Raw genomic sequence first — 17,867 nt, forward strand, 5'->3', positions numbered from 1 at the left:
GGATCTTGAAACACAGGAAAAATTTGAGTTTGAAAATTTACCTCAGACATCAACTGCTATCTCCTCTAAAAGCATAACAGTAGAAATCGAACCTGGCAAAACATTGAACATAAACCCCAATTTATCAGATGCTGAAACACAATAGCTAATGAAGTTTCTCCGTGAAAACAAGGAAGCATTCACATGGGACTACACAGATATGAAGGGGATCTCTCATGAATTATCTACTCATCATATCTATATTAAGGAGGGGGCATGACCAGTCTATCAACCCCAATGGCGAATGTATCCCAATTTGAGGGAAATTGTTAAGGAAGAAGAACTTCAAAAGTTGCTTAATGCAGGGTTTATATACCCCATATCTGACAATGAATGGGTTTCTCCATTGGTGATAGTACCTAAGAAAAACAGGAAATGTAGAGTGTGTGTAGATTATAGAGCCTTAAATAAGGCCACTCAAAAAGATCATTTCCCCTTGCCATTTATTGATCAGGTGCTGGATAGCTTGTCAGGGAAGAAATTCTTTTCCTTTTTAGATGGTTTTAGTGGATATAACCAAATCAGAATTGCACCCCAAGATCAAGACAAGACCACTTTTACTAGATCTTGGGGGACTTTTGATTATAGAGTTCTCCCATTTGGACTATGTAATGCTCCAACAACGTTTCAAAGAGCAGTGATAGGAATATTTTCTGATATGCTTAATGATTCTTTGGAGATATTTATGGATGATTTCACTCCCTATGGTGTGACTTTTGAAGATGCATTACAAAACCTTGAGAAAGTACTTAAACGATGCATACAAGCTAATCTTTCCTTGAGTACCGAAAAATGTCATATGATGATGAATGAAGGAATTGTACTAGGACACTTCATTTCATTCCTTGGGATTCAAGTAGATCCATCCAATGTACAGGTAATTCAGACCCTTCCTATTCGTAAAACACAAACTGATGTAAGAAGTTTTTCAGGACATGCTGGATATTACAGAAGATTTATCAATTTTTTTTCTAAAATAGCTTCTCCTTTTTTTGTGTTACTTATGAAAAATGTTGAATTTAAGTGGACTGATGCCTGTCAGAAAGCATTTGATGAACTTAAGCATCAGTTGTCTACAACTCCTATTCTGAGGGGACCTGATTGGGCACTTCCCTTTCATATATCCTCTGATGCTTCGGATACTGCAATTGGAGCTGTCTTGGGACAAGAAGAGAATAATCTTCCTTATGCTATCTATTTCATTAGTAAGAATATGACCCTTGCTGAGCTTAATTACACAGTTACTGAGAAAGAATTTTTAGCAGTTATTTATGCTATTAATAAATTTTGACATTACATTACTGGTTATCCTACTTTTATTCATACTAACCACTCGGTTATCAAGTATTTAATGAATAAATCTGTCACAAATGCTCGAGTTACCAGGTGGTTATTGTTACTACAAGAATTTGATATTACAATTGTAGATTGACCAGGTAAAGAAAATGTAGTTGCTAATTTCCTTTCTCGGATAAAAACTGATGATAATACTCCAGTAGATGATTCTTTTCCTAACAAATACTTGTTTGCAATATCTGCTCACTCACCATGGTATGCAGATATTGCCAATTATCTGGTTGCACGGAAGCTACCACCACACCTATCACATCGGGAGAAAAGAAAGATCATTCAATAAAGTGCTCAGTATAGCTGGATAAGTGGGTGTCGTTTTCATACAGGACTTGATCAGGAAATCCGAAGATGCATTAGAGAAGATGAGGTTTATGATATATTGAAGGCTTGTCATGATGGCCCTTGTGGGGGGCATTTTGCTGATAAGAGAACAACACATAAAATTCTCAGGATGGGTTATTATTGGCCCTCACTTTTCAAGGATGCAAAGAAATATGTCAGGGCCTGCGATAGTTGTTAGAGAATGGGTCAACCTAATCACAGAGATGAAATTCCACTAAACCCCCAAGTAATACTTGAACCCTTTGAAAGATGGGCTTTAGACTTTGTAGGGCCCATCAATCCTCCATCCAACCAAAGAGTTTATATATTGGTTTGTACATATTACATGACTAAATGGGTGGAAGCTAAGGCACTTATTAGAGTTAATGAAGAATCTGTTTTAACCTTTTTATTTGAAGAAATCTTCGTTAGGTTTGGAGTGCCTAGAGAGCTAGTCACAGATGGAGGAACTCCTTTCAATTCTCATGGTTTTAAAGCTATGCTTCAAAAATATCATATTAATCATAAAATGACTACACCTTACCACCCCAAAGCTAATAGGCAGGTGGAAAGTACAAATAAAGTCATAGAAGCTATTTTAACAAAAACAGTGAAGGAGAATAGGAAGGATTGGTCTCAAAGGCTGCCTGAGGCATTATGGGCTTACAGAACCACATGGAGGAACACTACAGGTTTTTCACCCTATGAATTGGTTTATGGAAAAGTGTTGTTTTTCCTGTGGAATTTGAAATTAAAAACTTAAGAACTGCTTTAGCTGTTAACCTTGATTTGATTGATGCACAGACAGCTAGGTTGCAGCAGCTACAGGAACTGGATGAAAAAAGGTTGGATGCCATCCATCAGACAACTATGATTCAACAACAAAGAACCAGGTGGCATGATAAAACTATTAAGCACAAGCAGTTCCGGAAAGGTGATCGGGCTCTATTGTATGATTCCTGGTTTGAAAATTTTTAAGGAAAATTATGAACATGGTGGCTGGGACCTTACGAGATAGATACTGTTTTTCCCAGTGGAATAGTAAGGCTCCTAACAATTGATGGTTCTAGAGCACCATTGTTAGTAAATGGGTATCGGCTTCGTCTGTACCAGCAACCAATTTCTAAGAAAGTTTTTAAGGCCACTTGCATGGCAGATTCACATTATATCTTTTTGGGGGAGCCTGCTGCCCCTCATTGCATTTAATCTCTGCATTATATATTCTTTTATTGTTATTAGATTAGATTACTTAACTAATAATCGCTGTCAACGGTTGCCATGTTATAATTTATTATTTTGCAGATCTCAGATTGGAAGGGTGGTTGGAAAGAACAATTGCATTGCAAGCAGGATCAAGTTTCATTTTGGGAAGCATTCTCATCTCATCTCAATTCATAGCTCACTTTCCCACATTACCTTTCAGCAACACTTTCCTATTTTGCTTTACAACAACATTTCTCTTTATTTTCCCTATTGCTGAAACAACATTTTCCCGTTGCTGCAACACCATTTTCCCTGTTGCTGAAACAACATTTTTCCCATTGTTGAAACACCAATTTTCCCCATTGCTAAAAAACCGACTTTCTCCATATTTCCCTAAAACACCTATTTTTTCCGTTTGTCCTGTAATTGAAACATTAATTCTTCTCAAAGGAATGGATACATATTAATTTCCATTGTGAGAAATATCTATTGATCCCTATAAATTTATTATTTCACGACCTCCTCCTATGTTTATAAAAGACTTTCATGAAAATACCCTCAGAATACAAAACCATTTTCATAACCTTTTGTGATCTATTAGCAATGACATTTTCGAATATCAATCAAAGGTAAACATGAGGTATGCATTTTTATGTGTAAATATTAAACTATAGTTAATGAGAAGATTGTGACATGATTACCGTAATTCCCATATATTCAAACTAATCATTTGAGCCACAGTTGGGGGGTAATACCAAAATTTTGTAATCATTTTACGATATGCCAATCACCATCGTTTTTACCACGATTATGTCTCGTCACCCCGTCTTTGTCTTATTATGTCATGACCTTATTTCCAAAATTTACTTTGTTTCGGGTGCAGTAACTTGGCTCTGTACTGTGAATTTTACTAAAGGAAGTAACTATGGGAGGCAATGCTATTCGAAATGAACCCGGCTCAATAGCTCTATTGGAATTGCACCAAGAGGTATATCAGATTTTTTAGCAGGCGGGCTAGGTAGATTATTTTCGAAGGCTCCAAGAATTTGATCCTCAGCAAGTCCTTGAATTCGCACATAATCTATAGGAAGGCTACTCTACTGTTCAAGGAGTCTGAATTCCAGTAACAGAGGATGATATAGCACAGGTTTCAGGTTTACAGGCCACTGGCATTCGATGGTTCAGTCGCAAACACATAGTTTTGAACGCACAACAAGACTTTCTTCTACCGGGAGAGTGGGTCGAGCCTAAAGGAAGGGGTGTTTCACTTCATTCATTACCACCTCCATGGCCAAGGTTGCCGAATTTGTAAAGCACTATCTCACCTGCGAAGGGCGTTACTAGGTAGTTTATCAGCATGATTTTGTTCTGTTGAATCATTTAAGACATGGTCGTCTGTTAAATATGCCGTATTATTTACTTGGGTGTCTAAAGAATATGTCACATTATTCCATGAATGTGAAGTACCCACTCATTTCCCTCACTCACCATCATCTTTTTCAGCTTCTAATTCAGAGGGCTTTGCTCAACAGAATCCCCCTCTCCTTAACAATCCACCCCCAGAACCCCACGAAGATGTTGAAATACCTCAAGTAGCAGCCGAAAATCCCCAAGAAACTGCTGAAGTTCCTCGAGCAACAGCCGAAAATCCTTAGGAATCTGCTAAAACTTCTCAAAAAGCAGCCGAAACTCCCCAATTAAATGCTGAAAATCCCCAGCCACCCATGACAGTTAGTCCAATTGACCCCTCAATTGCATCAACTCCACCCTATAATTTCCTTGAATCATCCACTCCCATTGTCCATATCCCTAGCGATGATTCAGATGACGACATTCCCATTGCTAAGCTAAAAAGGAAAAGGCAAGAAAAGGTTGCACCCCTACCAAGAAGATGAACAAGGGCCTCAATTAAAGAAGCTATCATTTCTGATGACCCTCCTACCCCAGAGAAGGCTACGCATAAAAGAAAAACCACTGTTCTTCCTACCTTTTTACCTCGAAGACGAATGAGGGTGTCTTCTGAAGTGGCAACCAAAGCCACTACCCTAAATTCTCCACCCATTATCCTAAAACCCCATACCCCACCACAGTCCCAAGGCCCTGAATCTTTACCTACCTCACCCTCAGGTACTGAAATGCAAAATGCACAGGATTTTGTGACATCATTTCTTTTAGAAAATGTAGTTGTTACACAAGAACCAGCTACTGATTTAGTAGTTGCTTCTCAAGAACTCGATGCTGATCCATCAAAAGCAGATACCCAAGATGATGTATAGCATGTAGCTACCCCACAAGAACCAGCTACTGACTCAGCAATTGCCACACAAGAACCACCTACTGATGTCCAGGAAATAGATGACCTAGATGTAGCTGCCCCACAAGAACCATCTACTCACTCAGCAGGTGCTACACAAGAACCACCTGTTGATGTCCCTAGAACAGACGATTTAGATGTAGTTGGCCCACAAGAACCAACTACTGACTCAGCAGTTGCCACACAAGAACCACCTGCTAATGTCCAGGAAACAAATGACCAGGATGTAGCCGTGCCATCTACTGACTCAGCAGTTGCCACACAAGAACCACCTACTGATGTCCAGGAAACAAATTACTAGGATGTAGCCGTGCCAGCTACTGACTCAGCAGTTGCCACACAAGAACCACCTGCTGATGTCCAGGAAACAAATAACCGGGATGTAGCCGTGCCAGCTACTGACTTAGCAAGTGTTACACAAGAAACACCTGCTGATGAGCAGAATATAGAGAATCAGGAGCCAGCTTTGCAATCAACAGTTGTCACACAAGAACCATCTGCTGATATGCAAAATGTGGATGCACAACATGATATAGCAGCTACAGAACTAGCTGATGATTCAGCTGATGTCACACAAAAACTACCTATTGAGGTTGCAAGAAATGAAGCCGCTACCAAACATTGGCCTTTCCATTCATTACAATCAACTACTGAGACAGTGACTGCTACTCAAAGCCCAGTCACCTTAGCGTCCCTTTTACAAGAAAACGAGTTTCTGAAATCAAAGCTCGAGGTTTATAAGCAGGAACTAATAGTGGCAAGAGAAGCCTATGAAAGAGAGCTTAATCTATACACCTTAGCTCATGCAACGTCTGCAACTGAGAAAAGCGCAAAGAAAGATCGATATAGTGAATACATGTGCAGCCAATTTGGTAATATTTATCAGCAAGCTGGTTATAAGATAGTCGAGGTCCCATTGCCTGGAGCCACTCCTGCATCGACTCCTGTTATAGTTAAGAAGGAACACCCTGCTGTTACACAAGAACCAGTAGGGCCTTCAATGATTTTTGAAAAGGAAGTGAAACCACAAATATCTCGGCCTACCCTGGTTGTTAAAACTGAAAGTCCTGCATCAAGGCCTACAAAGACTGTGTTTACCCAGACTGAACCTCGGCAGTCAAAGACTGTCTTCACTCAGACCATAAGCACTCAAGCACAAATGGATGCGTGGAAGAAGGAATATGTCGAGTCACAGGAAAAGATTTTGCAAGAACATAAATTATCATGGCAAAATAATGTATATGCAAATTGGGAAGTGTTGGAACAGTCTTGTGCACGGCACAGGGAAACTAAACAGTTAAAAACTAAATTGTCCCTCATGTTTAGTTTGGTTCAAAGACTACTAGCTACCAGGAAACCATCTTTTAATTATTCTGTGTTTCTGGCAGAGCGCCTAGTGTTCTTCCAAGCAAAGGCAATCAGAGATAGACAACCTCATGAGGTATCTACACCTCAAGAGTTTATCAAGACATTCACAGAGGCATCATTTAGTGAACAAAACTTGCTTTGTGAATTATACCTCCATAACGAAGCCATGCCTGAGGATAGAAAACTTAATTTAATTCATTTGGTGGGGGACATTCAGATTAGAGCCTTTGTCTCTTTCCTGGCTAATCAACTCACATGGAAAAATGCCTTCCTTTCAGCCAAACACAATGAAGATAATCGCCTTCTGTGGATTCGATCCGAACCACAGAATGTTGTTGTTTTTGTTACTAAACATGATCGATTTTTAAGGGAACCAGGAATGACCGAGCATTTGAGAGAACCACAGGTAGTAGTCTTGCAAGATTGCCAATATTATGTCAAAGCCAAGGGAGCTCTTTCCTTGCAGGCAAACAATCTATTTTGGGAACACTGCCCTCAGGAGAGAAAGGAATATCATCCCTTTAACCCTCTAAATCTTCAAACAACAATTTCACGGCTACCTAATTATGTGAAATGCATTCAACAGTGTGCTGAAAAGTGGTTAGGATATCATTTTCACTTTCCTCTTCTATGGTTGCCAGCACAACAGCATAAGGCTTATTTCAGGTTGTCCAAAAATGAAGAGCTCATAGCATGGCAGAGAATACAGAATGTGCAGGGTTTCAGAGATTTGGTTGATAGCACCTTCTATACCTATTGCCTAAGCAACTTGCACTGTATAGCCCAGTACTTAGAATCAGACTTCGAGTAAATGTTGCATGAGGACATGCAACCCTTTCAATTGGGGGGGGATGTTAGCACCTCGTATTGTCTCTTTCTGACCATACATTTTTCTATAATGTCACCCTTTTTCAGCTTATATCTAAAATCCTTGTTATTGTTTTAACCCAAGTATCCCAAAGATACACAATGTTTCTTCTCATCACTATATGTTTAATTATTTTGCAGATAATTACGCTATCTTCATTATTAACCATTGAATTGATAGTTGCTGAACGGTTAAAGAATAATGTGCAGTTCACGTTGCTGAAACTGCCTGGAGATTGCAAGACTACTTCCATAGTTGCTGAAACAAAAGGAACGACATGCAAATCTCGTGGCTGAATAGTTGTGATCTGTAGTTTAGATTTGACGGTAGAAAAAGGAGATCACCGAAGGAGTTGCTACACTGGATGCAATGATCATGATCTAAAGACAGTATTTTTGTAACAACATTTTGTTAAAGGGAAAACTGACTTCCCTATTTTTGTACAAAGGGTTAAAGTAGGACTTACAGTGTTGTAATAGATGTCTCCTCTTTAAAAAGTGGAGACATCTACATTTGAGGGGGAAGAACAGATTGCGGAAGGGGGCTTAGTTGAAGGAACAGAACCGGAATCTGTTTTTCCTGTAACATGACATATTGACAGATGAATAAAATATTGTTCTGAGCATTTCTTTCTAGTTCTTGTTTCCTGGGGAATCTTGTGAGAAGGACAGGGCCCACATTCATCACAAGATTCACCCATTTTATTTCTGCAGTGTGTTAAGTGTGTCTTTTATTCATGCTTTGTTAACAGAACTGTTTACTGAGTATCATTTTGTTGAAAATCTGTTTTCTTTTCAATTAATTGCTGCAGCGTTTATTTTATCAACAATTAATTCATGTGTGTTGCAATTAGGTTTACAGAGCAAGGTGGCAGCTTGATAATCAGGAATAGGTGCTGAAGATTCCCACTCTGGGAATAGGGTCATGTTCTCCGTTACAACACAGCCAACACTCTCCTATGCAGATTGATTCTTTAGATTACTTTCTTTTAAGCATTCTTTGGTAGTTGTCTGCAATAGGTTGTTTTCGCTGTAACTCGGAGTGGAACTTCAGTTTGCTTAAGGCAAAGTATGACCAGTCTTTACTACAACTTTTGTTGCTTTTAGGATTGAGTACATATAGTATGCTGTTGCCTTTGAAATAACAAGACTTCACTGGGTTGACAATTTATGTAACACTTTGTTGTTTAATTCAATAAGCGATTGAAGTGACCAACAGTCAGCAAGGAAGGTGTAAGGGGCATGCTAATGCAAGAAGGCAAAGTTATTGCTTACGAATCCCAGAAGCTTAAGGAGCATGAACAAAAGTATTCTTCTTATGACATGGAGCTCACAACAGTTATCCATGCATTAAAAATGTGGTGATGTTATATATTGGGTAAGAAATTATTATTAATGACAGATCATCATAGTTTAACTAATTATCTCAGGAAACCTACCCTAAATTCTAGACAAGCCCATTCGATTACTTTCCTAAGTGAATTTGATTTTGAAATCAAACACTTGAAAGGAAATGAGAACTGAGCCATGGATGCCTCGAGTCAGAAAGTGAATTGTATTTATGAAGTCTGTTTTAGTGAAGCTCGTACCACTTTTAAAGAGCAGATTAAAGAGGCAACAGAACGTGATCCTGAATATAAAATTTTATGGCAACAAGCTAAAAATTCAAACAACAACGAACATCAACTGGGATATGAGGTAAATCAAGAAAAAATGTTTATTTATCGTGGAAGAATGTATGTAGCTAATCAGAAAAATATTAAACAACTAATTCTAGATGAATACTGTAAAAATCCTTATGCAACCCATCCCATGTATCAGAAATTAATCACTACACTGCAAAAGGAATATTTCTACCCTGGTATGAAGAAATAAGTAGCTGACTATCTATGTTGCTATTTGGGATGTCAGCAAGTGAAAGCAGAGAACCAAAACCCAGCTGGACTACTCCACCCATTACCTATTCCAGAATGGAAGTGGGAAACCATTTCAATTGATTTTATTATAGGGTTACCTAAGTCTAAAAGACAGAATGACTCAATAATGGTGGTATCTAACAAGTTGAGCAAGTCTGCTACTTTCATACCTATACCACCTACTTTTAAGACCATACAAATTGTGAACATATTTATGAAAGAAATTTTTAGACTGCACGGAATACGAAAGGCTATAATTTCAGATTGAGATGTGAAATCAACATCCGCATTCTGGAAAGCCTTGTTTGAAAGTTTTGGCACACAGTTCCATTTTAGCACAATCTACCATCCTCAGGCTGACGGACAGCCTGGATGAGTAAATCAGATAGTGGAATACATGTTGCGAATGTCTGTAATGTAGGAGCCATATAAATGGGAGGATTACATACATTTAGTGGAGTTTTCTTACAACAACACTTACCATATGTCTTTTCAAATGAGTCTGTTTGTAGTACTATACAGCTACAAGAGCAGAACACCCTCGAATTAGGGTGGTCCTGGAAACAAATTGATGCTGGGACCTAACATGTTAAAGGAAATGGAAGATATTGTTAAAACATTACGCTAGAACCTAAAGAGTGCTCAAAACCACCGGAAGAATAATGCCGACAAGAAGAGGGTTTTTCGAGAATTTCAAGTTGGAGACCATGTTTATGTATGGGTATGAGCTAAGAAGAGTACCTTACAATGGTGTGGTTGTACTAAATTAGCACCTCGGTTTTGTGAACCCTTTTAAGTCTTAGCTCGAATTAGACCTTTGACCTATCAGCCTGCCTTGCCCAACCAAATACGTGTGCATAATGTTTTTCATGTATCAATGGTAAAAAAATATGTATATGACCCTAACCATATAATTGATTGGCAAGACATACAGGTAACTGGTACAATCATAAGAAATATTCGTTTATTATAATCAGATTGAAGTACGAACGTCAGAGGAAGGTTGAATAATTTTTTTTATTTTATGTGTAGGTTGAATCAGAAGGCGAGTTCCTAGTCGAGCCTTTAGGTATACTCGATCATAGAGAAGTAACTTTGTGGCAGCGAGTTATCACCTAAGTTAAGTACAATGGAAACATTTTGGGCCAGAAGAATCCACTTGGGAGAATGAACACCCTATAAGGAGGCCTATCCAAGTCTATTTTGCAATGAATAAACATCAGGACGATGTTTACTCTAAGGGAGGGAAGATGTGATGTCCTTGGTGTTTGTAAATATTTAATTACCATAGTCAAACAAACTTGATACTGTTAATGAAGTAGGAAGTCTAAAGAAAATACTTTTATATATATTTATTTATGTTTAAAGATTTTGATCATGTTACGCAAGAAGTGAATGTCTTGAAATAATGTCAACTACACATTTCTCACATGTCAGGTAGTTAGGGCAGGTGGTTACCTACAATAACTACTCCTTAGAGATTTATTATCGAGGAAAAGGGCTGAGAGGGTAATGTGTACCTGAGGTTAAGAGAGGGAGTACCGAGGAACAAGAATCCATGCTAAGAGGTCAGATGGATTACTGAAGCTACTGGGCTAAGTCTAGTTAGGACCAAATAGGTATAGAGCTTAATAGCTCTTAGCTATGAGTTTCTGCATGTGAGAATTAGCACGGGAGGAGACTCAGCTTGATAATTGATGATCTCATGGTTGGGAGGCATTTGACAAACTTTGTTTAAGGTCTGGACTAAAGGACGAAAATAAGTCTTGATTGTACAAAGACGATATTCAAACTTGCACAAAATATCAGATAAGTATCTACTTCTTCCTGAGAAGTTACAGTACTAATTATCAGAATGTCGATATAGAGTAATTAGGGATTTATGAATTTATTCTAACCCTAAAGATGAAAGTAGATTTAGTAGAGACTCTAGAGTGGGAAATAAACTGAATTCAATCACTGTGTATTGATTTACTGTAGAGTACAAATAGAGAAATTTAATTTAGTTTAAATTATACCATCGTCGAGAGAGAAGATTTTAGTGTCTGGAATTTATAGTCCAAAAATAAACCATAACTCAATACATCCAAAGGATAGACTAGTAGACAAGTTATTTAACTAAATTGCAAATTCGTAAATTAGACCTGCTTGTCTTTCAAAAGATAGATAAAATTGGAATTAACCATGGAGAGTAATAAACTAAATGGGTTTTAATTACCGAAACCAAAGCAGCCAAGATATTGTCATGAATAGTAGAATAAGAAGGTAACAATATTGTCATGAATAGTAGAATAAGAAGGTAACTATAGAAAAACATAGAACAAAAATAAAACTACACCAATTACCAAGAAGAGTGAAACCTTATCGAAAGGGTGCTCATCAAAAACTAGTGCCTAAGGTTTATATTAAAAACAATAACTGACGGAATATTAACCATTAAATTTCATAATACTACTAAACGCAGAAAGTCCACCATAAACATGCATAAGTAATTACGAGAAGGAACATAGTGACTTATATATTAGCTTGAGAAAAACTGGAAAGTACATACAATACTGCATTCATAGAAACGAGGGCATAAATAGTAGTTCTACAAAGTGAGGCAGCCTAAAAAACATCAAAACCTTTACCTTCAAAAGACTGAGTACTCCTAACAGAGCAACCCTCTCCAGAAACAAAAGAGACTACACAATTTATCAAATTATACACATTAACAACTTAGTTTAGGCATGAGAAATGAACGAGTCCATCACCCCCTTCACTGAAAGAGTATTCCGCTAACAAGCCAACAACCCTAATGGCCAGAGAATTCAAAAAGAAGCTCCAAGTTCTCATTAAGCTATGGATATCCACTTTACCATGTATTCAAAGATAGTTGAGGCCTCGCATAGCCTCGTGACCTGAAAATGGACATCGACTCAAACCAACGATTCCAAAGCGAAGGAGTATTAAAACCCTTGTCAGATCCTGAAACAAGAAAACAATGGAATTTGTTAGGAAAACACGAAGAATATAGCAACCAATTGAAACAGTGGTGTTAGAAGGGAGACACCTGTAGCAGATCGATGAATTTTGGTTGGCCTCGTTTGACAATTGAGCACAGTAAAGGCTTCAGTAACCCTGTCACAGAGCTGAAGAGTCGAGCAGGAATATCATAACTAATGAAATACACAGAGTCACCAAAATTGACAAAAGAACTGTAGCTTCCACACTTGGCAATATTTCACAGTTGAGGAAACCCACAGTGAGAGATGGGGAAAATGTGGAATTCCACGGTGGTGAAGGTACCCAAGGAGGTAGGGTTCCAAATCCTACCGTTTGATAAAGTCGAGTGATGGAGAGCCATTGATGAGGAGCTCTTTCGAAGGTGGTGACCCACAACTGTAACGCATGAGGAACCCTCTAGACGCCCAGACCCACCAATGCTAAGGTGTGGTAAATATCTGATGTTAGACATAGGAGCAAGGGTTCGATCGAACTTTGAAGCAAATGAATTACATCGGTAATAATAAATTAAGATTTTTTTACAAACATCATTGCTACGTACTTAAAGATTTAATCAATTATGGAGAACCTTATCATAAATCATAACTATAATAATATAATCAATGGTGACTGGACTTTTCCTGTAAAGTTTGATTATTATCTTTTAAATTTTTTCGTATATGGTAAAGTATTTTGCTAAGGCATAGGACAATAAGTTTTCTCTTAAAAAAATGATCTCTCTGCTCATATTAGATGTACTTAAAATAGATTTGTATTAGTATAAAATGACTCAATTCAATTTAAATTCCATTTTTTTGGAACTTCTTTTCTCAGTTTTGGAACTGTTTTTTGTTTTGTGTTGTTTTTTAAAATAAGTTATTCTCTTGATTTTATTTAAGTAATGCATTGATCTTTTTAATTACTTCCTTTTCTCATGAAATTAGGTTTTCTGGTTTCTGGCATAATTGTATAGTTTGTTTTGCAGTATCTATACATTTTTCCACGTTGGATAGCAAAGGGGTTATGGACGAATCAAATGAATGTTTTGCATAAGTAATATTTCCGAGGGTTGCTCTAGGTCAACTAGTATCGATTCAAATGTACGTGTATTTAAGGACAAGATGTACCTGTGATGCCAATCTGATATTGCTCGTGGAATTAGGTTTCCTAGTTTCGGGCATAATTGTACAGTTTGTTTCGCAATTTCTATTGATTCTTCTAGGTTGGTAAGGAAAGGGTTTATGGATAAGCTTGATCAATGTTTTGGATAAGTAATTTTTCCATTGGGTTGTTTCGGGTCAGATATTATCGAGTCAATGTACGGGCTTTTATGGATAAGATGTACCTCTACGGGTTTCAATCTGAGAAAATATTATTTTTATCTTTTATTTATATATTTAATTGTGTTCTTAATATTATGATCAGTTTTTACCAAATCCAATGCAGAAAACCGATAAATACGGAACATAAGTTATTCAATGGAAAACATTATGTTTACAATAAATGCTAGTGACAGAAAACATTATGTTTTCCAAGTCCCTACTTTAACACCGTTTCAAAGGTAGGCTAACGTAGAATTCACCCTAGTTTTCTATATGCTTTGATTTACTGTTTTTACAGGTTGTAAGGCCATGTACGCTGGATATAGATGACCTGAAATGCAAGCCCCATTGTTGGGCTGCCAAAATAGCGGAACAAAAATAGAAGATCTTTTGGATTCGTTGGAAAATTAATCCCAACGCTTGTAAGTTTACAACTATACCCTTCAGTGAGGGAAGGGGTACCTTTGACACTATACCCTTCAGTGAGCGAAGGGGCACCTTATGATTGGAAGAAGAATTACACCCCCCAATTTACAAGTCTCACCGTAACAATTGGAAGAAGAATTACATCCCCCTTATTGGTTTGAATAGCATCTTTCCTCTCCCTATGGTCGAGTCACTAACGTACCGCGTTAAACACATTGAGAACAACCATATTTGTCACAAAGATTTTTTCAGGTTGCGGATTTGTTTGTAAGCTGAAGTAATACGAGTTTTTCATTCCGTAACACACATCAATCATTTAAGAATGAATGTGTATTTAGTGAAGAGTTGGTCAAACATTGACGCCTCAACTATTACTTGTAGTCCGCAACCTCTGCAAGTTCTGAAAATCACTTACCTTGTACAATCACCCATAATGTGTTTTAATGTTTTGACTTTGTAATAAATTTATTTGTTGAAATTTATTTTGGATATACCTGAGTAAATGGCTTCAAGTTTTGGGTGGGTAAGTAGCAAAAAATTATGGAGCAAATATTGGTGGGCACTTGAAAACAAGTTCTTACAAAGTTTTACATAGAGTTACTCTGCAACCTTGGTGAAGCTTAAATCTCGGTAAGATTTTTTGTTTTACTTGGAGTTTGGTCTTCCATTTACCACAACCACACTGTTTTACTCTATTTTGCCGTGAGTAAATTTCTGTGTTTTATTTAAGCCTCTCTTGAGTTGCAATTTGCTTGAGGCAACTGAAGATTTTCTTGCCGCAAATGATTTTCCAGGAAAAATCATCTCATTTGCCCTGTAAACTTTCTAACATGGTATTAGAGAAGGTTAAACTTTGCTAGTGTAAAATTAAAAGCAAGTGTTTTTACTAGCAATTAAAAATTGTTTTGGGGCACATTTTTGAAGTGTATACAGGTAGAAATTTTTTTTACACTCATAAATGGAAACATCAAGCACAAGCTTGACTAATCCTCATATACCACAATTTAATGGGAAAAATTATTATTATTGGGCTATTACATTGAAGACCTTGTTTTCTTCTCAAGACATTTGGGGTTTTGTGGAGAATGGTTTTAAAGAACTAGCGTATGTAGCAACATACAATTGTATCAAGCAAAAATGGATTTGTTGAGGGAAAATAGGAAGAAGGATGCAAAAACACTCTTCTACATTTTTCAAGAAGTTCATGAAATTATTTTCTCAAGGATTGCAGCAGCAACGAATTCCAAGAAAGCATGGGACACTCTCCACACAGCTTACCATGGCATGGAAAAAGTCATGACAACAAAACTGCAAATTTTGAGAAGAGACTTTGAAACAATTTTTATGAAACAATTTGAGAATGTAGATTCATTTTTTACACATGTAATTGAACTAGTTACTCAAATCAGGTCTCATTATGAGACACTTGAGGAAATGAGAATAGTTGAGAATTTTTTTAGAATTCTTCTAGCAAGGTTTGATGCCATTCTTGTTGCCATAGAAGAGACAAAGGATCTCTCACAGTTTTCTGTGGATGAGGTTCATGCATCACTGATTTCTCATGAACATAGACTGAATAGAGAAACAAACTCCTCATTGGAGTATGCCTTCAATACACAAGTTTCATTTGGTGAAGTTAGAGGTAGAGGAAGATCATATGCTAGAGGAAGAGGAAGAAACCCACATAGAGGTGGAAGAGGCAACACTTCAAGCTCAAGTGGAAGGGGAAGCGATCAAAATTGAAGTCAAGGCCCAAAATCAAGCACAAGGTCAGAGGTATGATAAATCTCAAGTTCAATGTTATTATTGTCAGAAGTATGTCCATTACGAAAATAAATGTAGGAAGAAGCAATATGACATAAGTAAAAAACCAAGTGTAAATTTCATAATGGAAAATCAGAACCATGATATCATGTTTTTAACTTGCAATGTAGCACAAGAAAAGCAAAGTGATGTATGGTTTCTAGATTCAGGGTGTAGCAACCACATCAGGGAACATAGAAATGTTTTCCAATTTAGATGAAAGTGTGAAATCTAAACTGACATTAGGGATTGATAGAAAATTCTCTGTCGTGGGAAAAGGAAGAGACAATATTCTAACAAAGAAGGGGGAGAAGAAGTATATTTCAGATGTTTATTTTATCCTTGGTTTGAAGGATAACTTCATAAGCATGGGATAATTCATGGAAAAGGGCTACAATGTCTTCTTCAAAAATGATGAGTGCACAATATTGGATAAGCCTCCACGTAGACAGTTGATAACAAAAGTTCAGATGACAAGCAATAGAATGTTTCCGCTAAAGATAAAGTGATATTTGAAGGAATAAAGTGTGCAAGCACAACTATCAATGAACTCACAAGATGACGAAAGAAAAGATGCAACTGTCACACAAGTAAACTTTCAATCAGAGGTCAAAGATGAAAACTGGTTATGGCATTTGAGATTTGGTCATCTTAACTTTGGATATTTGAATTTGCTGCATAGAAAAGACATGGTGAATGGGTTGCTTCTTATAGAAAAACCAAATAACCTATGTGAAGGATGTATCTTGGGCAAGCAACATAGAGAGACATTTCCAGCAGGAAAGTGAGTAAGGGCAAAGGCACCTTTGGAGATTGTCCACTAAGATTTATGTGGACAAATGCAAACACCATCAGTTGGTGGTAGCTACTATTTATCGACCTTCATAGATGACTACATAGGGAACATATGGGGTGAAGTTGAGAAAAGAAGATTGCAACAAGAATGTCAATCTGACATTATACAAAAGTATAGTGCGCATCTTGATGTATTTGACCATCACTAGGCTGGATATAATGTATGCAGTGAGTTTGGTGTCGAGGTTCATGGTGACACCCAAGGAAATAAATTGGCAAGTATCTAAAAGAATTCTACGACATGTCAACAGGACAAAGGAGTATGGTATTTTGTACATCGCAATAAGTCATTTTAGGCTGGTTGGTTACACTCTCAGTAATTGGGCATGAAATGTCGATGAAAGAAAGAGCACGACAGGATATGTTTCTCATTTGGGTTCGGGATCCGTTTCATGGGCCTTCAAGAAGCAACTGATATTGTCATTGTCAACAACAAAAGCTGAATATGTTGCCGCAACAACAACAGACTGTCAAGTAGTTTGGATGAGAAGGATGTTGAGGGTTGTTTGCCATGACCAAGGGGGAACAATAACTATTTTCTGCGACAACACTTACGCAATTGCATTGTCAAAGAATTATGTTTTTGACAACAGGACCAAGCACATTGATTCTAAATATCACTTTATTAGAGTTAACAATGGTGAGATTGTGTTGTAGCACTACACGTCACAAGAACAATTTGCTGATATTTTCGCAAAGCCATTGTCACATGATTTTTTTTATCTCATAGATTTTTTAGGAGTTGTTAATGACGGTAGCTGTGATTAAGGGAGAGTGTTGGAAAATTAATCCCAACAACTGCATTAAACACAATGACAATAGCCAAACTTGTTAGATGGATTTTTGTAGGTTGCAGATTTTTTTGCAGGCTAAAGGACAGAAGCTCTAAGCGGGAGTACGAGTTCTCCATTCTGCAACAGACATCAATCATTTAAGAAGGAATGTGTATTTAATGAATATTTGGTCAAACATTTATGTTGCAGCTATTACTTCCAGTTCGCAACCTCTACAAGTTTAGAAATCACTTACCTTGTACATTTGCTCATCCTGTGTCTTAATGTTTTGATTTTGTCATAAATTTATGTGTTGAAATGT

Source organism: Pinus tabuliformis, chromosome 4_1 (genome assembly GCF_031772625.1).
Source record: "Pinus tabuliformis cultivar Carrire ecotype Pingquan chromosome 4_1, CPIR1, whole genome shotgun sequence".
NCBI classification, from domain to species: domain Eukaryota; kingdom Viridiplantae; phylum Streptophyta; class Pinopsida; order Pinales; family Pinaceae; genus Pinus; species Pinus tabuliformis.